Source organism: Argopecten irradians, unplaced genomic scaffold, assembly GCF_041381155.1.
Source record: "Argopecten irradians isolate NY unplaced genomic scaffold, Ai_NY scaffold_0265, whole genome shotgun sequence".
In the NCBI taxonomy this organism is placed as follows: domain Eukaryota; kingdom Metazoa; phylum Mollusca; class Bivalvia; order Pectinida; family Pectinidae; genus Argopecten; species Argopecten irradians.
The window spans coordinates 4,260-13,100 of NW_027187732.1; the positions used below are offsets into that span (position 1 = coordinate 4,260).

Below are 8,841 nucleotides of genomic sequence, written 5' to 3' on the forward strand. Positions count from 1 at the left end.
ATATATGTATTTTCTTTTGAACGTTGATTTCCTGTGATACGTTATGTTATGGCATAAACCGACATGGCAAACAGCTATTTAGTTGTAAGTTCTGTATTATTCTGATGATAATAATTAAAGCAACATAAAATCACAATTATGGATTTTCTGCTAAGAACGTTGAATACAAATAAAAATGTTTTTATTTACTTTTTTGATATTCGTATTCCGTTTATCACTAACCATAATTATCATTATGCTTGGGGATTGATCAACACAAAACAACCTTAAATCGAAACAAATTAAGACGTTTCATATAACCGGGAAACTCTGACTTTCCTCCACCAACAAACCTGGCACATCCTAGCATGGCCCTGGCTGTTAATTAGGACCGTTAAATATCAAAGAAACAAGTTAACAATAGCATGACTATTTATTGACTCGTTCCCTATCCGGGCCTCGAACTCATGATCTACGGCACCCAATCGCCTAGCCAAACATACCTGCGCCTTCTACCACTGCGCCACATCCACATCCCCACATTTAGGACGTTAAACAAATAAACCCCCATTAGGATATCATACACTTTATATTATCATACGATCTATCAAAGATAAAATATGGTAAATTATTACATAATATGGGGCTTTAATCAACCTTGTTTAATTGTTTTATAACTGGTTTAATTAATTTCATAGTACATAGCCACTCATGTAAGATCCTCTGTATGTACAAAGTATAAGTTACGGATAAATAACTAAGTGTCATGAGGAAATGTTTGTGCTGGCATTTGCATATGAAAGCACAAACATGCGTACACCACCCACGCAGGCTGCTCAATGATGAGTGAAAAATGTGTAAGTAACAGTGTTTATGGATTTGCACAACTGTGTTGTCACTTTCTGTTCAAACCTCATCTATGCTGCAGATCGCTATGTGTGTGTACGGATGAAGGAAGCATTAGCGACTGATTAGTTTAGCTGGATTTTACAATGGTAAGTATAATGTTCTGACATACATTGGCATATTTGCATTACGTACGATATACGATAATTAAATGGGAATATACTTCCCTGTTTGAATGCCATAACAATATAAGGGAATCTTACCGGTAAACCAAATGACTTAATTATTGCTATATTTCCTATTTATCTTAGATAGTGTTTCTCAATAGCCGTAGGCATTTGTCAAAAATCAATGTTTTATGAATTCATTCATACAAAAAATATGTAACAATACCTAGCATGGTTTAACAAATTAGTAAATAGGGCGATTGTTGTTATCGTTGTTAGGCATTTAACATAATACATTCACTGGGCTATATATAGTAATATTCACTGACAAGCAGACTGTATTGTATGTGTACTGCTATCATCTGATTTCTCTTTGTATTTAGCATGACATGTTCAACTGATATATTTTGGTGATTAGATCGCAGTTTTGTTTACTGGTAAGATAAAATACGGCACATGCACATAGAACAAACAGTATAGGATATAATGGGATCGATTCCCTATAGATACCATTTTAGCCCAGCTCTCACATTTGCTCATGTAGAGAGAAAATTCAGTATTGTTTTATGTAAAATAACTATTCATCATGTACTATCTTGATTTTGTCACAATTCCATAAATTGTTTGTAAAATTTACTATAAGTTTCCCTTATACCTGCAATACAACAGTGACGTCACTGCGTCAACAAAATTACTATTTTCAAGATGAATCTTAACGTTATTTTCGGAAACTATGTTGATGTTACTATAAAGAATACAAACACAACGGATTTGGGTTAAAAAACTGTCATACAGTTGCGGTTTTCTTCTAACTTTTTTTCTCCAAACAAATAGTAACAAATAGTTACAATTTCAAAATTTTAGCAACACTTCTAGGAACGAGAGAAAAATATTTTTTTCATTTTTCATATGTGGACATCAAGGATAGGGATCACAAAATTTTGAAAACTCCTCGACAAGCCTTGGGTATATACATGAAAGTGTCTTATAGTATTAATGTTCCATCATACTATTTTTTCAGGAGGAATAAAATGCCCAGAGAAATCATATGTAAACCGGCGTAATACATGAGCTATAAGTCGGGCGACTATGGAACCATTTGTTTCATTTCTTATATCATGCCTAGAGCTGGAAGGTGTGGTGCAAAAATTAGAACTGAAATGTTATAGTTTTGAAATGATACAGCTTTGGAATGATACATATTCGATTTGTTGTGAGACCTACTGGAGGTTCATGTATTAAAACTTTTCTCAATGTAGCATACTTATCCTTATAATTCAATTTACTAAAGATAATATATAAAAAATTCCGAACTCACATTTGTTTATGAAATCATACGCCGATATATCAGCCAATCAAAAGCGAAGTTACAATTAACAACTTGATTTTTCCTTTATGGGCTGATAAAGTAATATTTTAAGCCAATGAAAATGCTTGTTACAATTAATTAAATTACAACCCATTAAAGATTACAATTGTAAATTTTTTAATATCCAAAATAGTTTGTAAAGTAATATGAATGCATAGATGATAAATAAATCAAAGTAGACAAAAAAATTAAGACTATATATCTAGAAAAAACAAGAAATAAAAAAAGAAAAATAACTGTAAGAACAACAAACATCATTTTAGAACCTAGTGGGTGAAAGGATATTCAGGACGTTTAATTTTGATACCTTGACTTATCTTTTCGTACCCGCAGTAGGAGGTGGCGTCACACTCATGTGTGAAATATGTTCAAAACTGTAGAAAGATATTTGAACGTGCAATTGGGGACTACAGTTATAAAGCGATAGTGCAACCAACTGGGGACAAAGGATTGTGTTGTTTTGTGTGCGTGTTTGTGTACCATTTAAATAGAATTAGACACGCCGCCAACTTATTTATTCAACTATTGAATTACATTATATTCTACCTTTATTTCAGGTCTAGCGCTTCTAGAAAAAACGATTTAAAATGCCGTCAAAAAGTGATTTTGAAGAATTGCTCCGAAATATAAGTAAAGAATTAACAGAAAGTAAGTGGCTCTCTTAATACAGTATTACAAAATACCGCAGCTGCTTATCAAACCTATTTACTGTAAACGTGCATACTTTAGCGGTAATCTTATTTTAGTGGTTTTGCGCCAATCGTATTTTCGGTATACCTTTTATATAACTATTACAGCGATTGTGCGAATTCATCACTGCACTAACCTGTTCCAGATCGCGTTTTCTCTAAAATTTGAGAGCGCCAAAAAATTAATTACAATACCCCGAAAAGCATTGCTGGCTTGCTCTAGACGGTCTCTAAATCTCGTTAGCTTTACCTGTTATGAATATCACATTTAAGCAATGCTGTCGATATTTCAATATTCATTGATATGCTCTTTTACACGCAGAAAAACGTGATGAACTGAAATTTCTTGGAAGAAGCTTTTTTGACAACCTTGAGGAGACGGAGGGTTTAGAGAGATGTGCTACAGGCAAGGACGTGCTGGATTTCTTCGTTAGGAAAGAAATCATCAGCAAACACAATGTTTCGAAATTACAGTCTTGTTTTGAAAATATCGGTGGCTGTAATAGAATTCGAGAAATGCTGAATCTATATACAGAAAAAATGAAAAATATTCATTCAGGTAGGTGTCAATTAATGGATTAAATATATGTTATAACAATCAAGCCGTTTGTTGAGGATTATGGAACAAAACAAGTATTATGTATGCTTTCCTGCGATCAATATTGATGAAATATATATTTTTTGCATTCTATTTTTATGTAAGTAAATAAAATTCATGTTTAATAGGTCGACTTAGGTCGACATTTACACACATCCTTAGCAGATTGAAAAGTTCATGTCAATGAATAAGTATATACATTTATATCGCTGGTATCGTAGGTGACAGACCTAACGCTTGTATCTCCGAAACGTCTGGTTATATTATCACAGTTTAAGTTTAGATCTCTTTACCTTATGCATGAATGTTTGTTTATATTCGCAATATATTTCATGATGATGTTTTTTTATTTCAGCGCATGAGGATATATATACGTTATATTTTGGTATCAATGTTCTCTTCTTCTTGAAGGCCAATTGTTTTCTGTTTGTTTCAGCCAAGGAGAGATCCATGTGGCAAGAACTAGTTCCCAATTTTGTTGAGACACTGACATGCAAGAAAATGAAAGAACGTGTAGAGAAAGAAAATTTGGCGATACTCAGGGGTATGTTAAATTGGCTTACCAGATATGATATTTATATATCTTATCATACCTTACTCTGATAAAATAGTCAACAAATATGTCAGTAAAATTGTTTTCCAGTCGTCTTTAACTTATCCTAATACATTACACTATTTATTGCAGGACCACCCGCTGCAGGAAAATCCCAAACATGTTGTTGGTATGCAAGCAACTTTCAACAACACGCTAAACACATAGCATACAAGCTTCAATGTAAAAGTAAAGACGACCTATTAACGAGCTTTAGAGGCTTTTTGGAATTTTCGAAGATGAAATTTGAACAAGAGAATGAAGAAAAAAGTGAGTATGTCAAACACATGGCGGAAGTTGCTATATCTTTGATAAAAAGTGGCGAAAAGGGCGGCAAAGTGTATCTGCTCATCTTTGACGATGTTACTGAAGAGACATGCGGGGAAGTGGAACAAATCATTCACTCATTTCATCAAATTCACAAAGCAAGAAATCTCAGAATGTTATGCTCTACCAACTACTCTAAGTTTTACGGGCTGTGTACTCAAAATGAAAATGTTTTTGAGGATGTTGAGGGAGTTGAGGAATCAGAGGCTTTAAAGTTTTTCAAGGAACCAATCAAACAGAAAAATTCCGAAAAAGACATTCAGGCTTTGGCAAAAACAATGGGATATCTACCCTACGGATTGGTTCTTGCGAACTCGTATATGTACACGACTGGCATGTCGGTAAAGATGTACATAGACAAACTCTCGGACAAAGAGTTTCTTAAACAAGTAGAGAAAGTTATGAGAGGTACCTCACAAGAATATGCAAAAGGTCTAGTATCTGCTCAGATGCTCACAATCGAAAAAGTGGAAGAGACATCGTCGGTACATATGAAGATGTTTTTACAGTTCATACCTTTCCTGCACCACCACGAAATCCCAATCCGACTTCTGAAAAAACTACTTCCAGACAGCATGGACGACAGAGATAAAGACACTGTCGTTTTCGAGCTGATAGCGAACATTCGGAAGTATTGTATAAGCGGTGAAATTAAATTTGAGCACCAGACGCAAGCCATTTCCATACACGCTGTGACAGCATTGGTATTAGATTTGAGATTATCCAGAGAAGAGAAAGAGTCGACCATCAGGGACTTGCTCTGTTTCTTTTGCAAAAATATCAGCATTGACTGTCGGCTTCATCTTACTCTGCTCAGCAACTTAGAACTGCAGCCTCACGCTACCAAAGTTGTTTTGTGTGCTACTAAATTGAAATTAGACAAAGAGAAAGCATGCATGTTTCTAATGTGTACTCTTCATGCCGCCATCGGGGTAACTTTTCGAGTGAGTGGAGTGGAAAGCTTGCTAGCAGATGAACATTTAAACGAAGCAAAGAAACTTGGGTTTCAGCTAATCAAAACTGATCCCGAGACGCTTATGATAACGACAGAAGAAATGGAAGCATTAGACGGTATGGAATACATTGAGGATGACAGAAATAGGCGGAGACGTGCAGATAGCATTTTCCAAGATTTTCTTGTCATCTATTCGAGCCAAAACAAATATACTGGAAGCGATGAAAGGGACAGCGAGATGGAGAAGCATCGACAAAACGCAAAAATGAAAGATTTGCAAACTAAAAAGATGTTCCAAGATCTAGTAAATGTAACGAAAGACTTCCCTGAAGACTTGATACCAGACATCGTTATACACACAGAACGAACTGTTCATGATTTAGATCATTTGGAAAAAGTTGCTGAGTTTTCTGGAGACAAGAAACATGTTGATGAACGTAAAAGAGGCCGACTCAGCAATGAATTCTACAGAAAAACTGCTTGACAAACAACAAGCGATGCCTCGAGATAAGCTAGGGAAGTAACTGTTGTGGAAATGATGGTAACAATACTGTACAACAGTGGCAGAGCCCATTACTACCAAAGCAAATCCCATCACCAGTTAACACTTGTTTGCTGGAATGAACTCCGTCTGGCATACCTGCTCGGTAAATTATTGCGGGAGCGATATCCAGAATTCCCATCCGTGCAGAGTCTGATCACGAGACGAAATGGTATCTTGTACCATTGTTTGGTCAGTAGGAAGCATGTCAATGAATCCGGAAAAGAGAAGGATGATATCCTACACAAGATCATTTCCAAATACGAAGAAATGCTGAACGAAAAAGACTCACATTACTATGAGTACGGTATCATTAAAGTTAGCGAACACCAACGTCTGCATCACGACGCAATGTGTTTGAAGCTTCTCCTCAAGTGTTACATTACCAGAATAGCGAACGCAGATGATGACGAGAACAAAAGTCGTCACTTTCAGGATGGAAAGAAACATGCCAACAAGCTGGAAAAACTTCTAGGTGACAGACACATGTGTCGGTGGCTTGCCCTTCCAGGATTCCATGTCCAAGTAGCAAGGTTTTTTTCTCAAAAATGAATCGGAAAAGGCTGAGGAGCACTTCAGACTTGCCGTGAACATGGAGAAAGAGTATAATTTGCAAAGATTATCTCATTTTGCTCTGCAGGGTCAATTTGGACTGATTGACTGCCTCAAACGTCGCGGTACCAAAACTTCTCTCGAAGAGGCTGCCGACATATGCGGGATGCTGGTCAGATCTCTGCACGAATCCAATTTCAGGAAAATTTACCAAAAAGCAGTGGATACTTCAAATGAAGTCAAAAGGCTGATCGTCAAAAAGCGGCGTGTAGTACATGAAGGCGAAGGAAGTGAAACTGAATGACTTGCCTTGGAGCAGAAAAGCTTGGTTTAAAACATCTACACCATAATAACTTACCTGGTTGTTCAAAAGGTGATTGGCTTAATCACCTGGTTAGTGAAATTTTTACCTTCTTATTTGCTATAAATTCTATGATTATATCTCATTTAAAATGAGTGTTATGATACATACATGGCAGAATGTGTCAGCGTACTGTTTTTAGCTGTAATAACAACCATATCCTTTTTTTATTTCTTTCAAGGAAGGTAGGAGTTTGCGATAGACGGTATAAAGTTATTTACGTGGTTCAAACGCTAAGCATTGGCACATACAGATGACAACACGAAACAATATATCTACTGATATTGTAATGAGCGAATCAGTGTCCCACTGATATTCTGCTAAATGTTATGGATGAGTCACAGCTACCTCTTTAATCCAGTTTCTTTCTTTTGAATCGTCGGAAGATAATCACAAGATGAAAATATAGGGTAGACGATTGTCGTTCAAGACTATTTTTTATAGTTCTTCAACTGTATTTGCACTACAATATCAACATGTCGTATACCTTATACACTTCTTAGTATCAATATCGTCTAATGGTAAACAAACATTACATTTATTGACTCAGAATTTACAGCTACGTACCTCGGAGAGGAATTATATTTAAAAATAATATTTGTTGTAATGAAGTAGATATTTAATTTAACTAATGTTTCCTTTTGAATTTAATACTGTTATGGTAACACTGTTAATAAGTGATTCACAGTTTTATCGCTTATTGTTATTTGGTACCAAAAGTCTATTTTCTTTTGATATACATTGTATCATGTTCATTGATTGATGAATGTAATTTTTTAAAATATATTTATTGACAGCAAATTTGATGTAAGATAATATATTATGCTGCTTTTATACTAACGTGGTTCAATAAAGTTGTAAATGTCTCCCTGTTTATTATTGAACTTTATTACTTTATTCAAGACAAACTTTTAAAAAATGATATTTTCCAAATATGTTTTGAATATAATATAATAGGAATCTGAAAGTGATCAAATAACTTATCAAACTTTACTGGGATTCCTTTGGGCATGGTCATTTCAGATATCGAAGTTTATCTTAAACTGACCTTAAGTTTATTCATAAGCATTGAAACGATAAAAACAATCCAGCACAAAACGACTGTCAATAATGAAAGCATTTTGATGAGGTCGATAACAAAAGCTTATGGTTTTGCTAGTTTGGGGGAAAATGTGACGCTTTTGACGCGAACAGCTGATGTTAATGGAAAATTATTATGTACCGAAAAATGCAATTAATTATATTAACCAGTTTTTCAATAATGAGTTATTGGAAATTACACAAATCTCGGATAATCACTGCTTTCTGTGCATCGAAAATACAATCATGTTCATATGAAAATGTCACAAAAATTATTTGTTGGTGAATTTCGCATTCTTGTTACTCTTTGAATTCTCCTACCTTTGAATTATCTTACCTTTAAATTCTCTTACCTTTGAATTATCTAACCTTTGAATTATCTTACCTTGCCAAGAACTAGTAAATACGTGCACAAATTGAAATACATGTGCGTAACCACGATATATTATTTAAGGACCTAATTCACTAGAATTATAACTTTAACTAATTCTTCGAGGAGACTTTAATCAGGCGTGTGTTATAAAGATTGACGGTGTGATTAAACCTGGGTCATTGCAATCAGATATATTAAGTTCTGCAGTTCCATTAAATGAAAGACTCGTATCGTGTAGTGTGAAGAGTAGCAAGAGGAAGACCGAAATGTGTCCGAGCAATGATTTGACAAATTATTCTTTTCCGTGATTCGTACCAAAAGTTTGTAAAAATAACATCGCTGCTACTTTATGCGACATTATGACATAAGAGTAACAGCTATAGAATGGAATAGTAAAATCGGGCCTAAAATT

The 8,841-nt window shown here is 34.9% G+C and overlaps 1 pseudogene; it reads left to right on the forward strand.

The window, feature by feature from the left end:
• Positions 1-716: 716 nt before the first annotated feature.
• On the forward strand, positions 717-7,603 carry LOC138312261 (uncharacterized; annotated as a pseudogene).
• Positions 7,604-8,841: the final 1,238 nt, after the last annotated feature.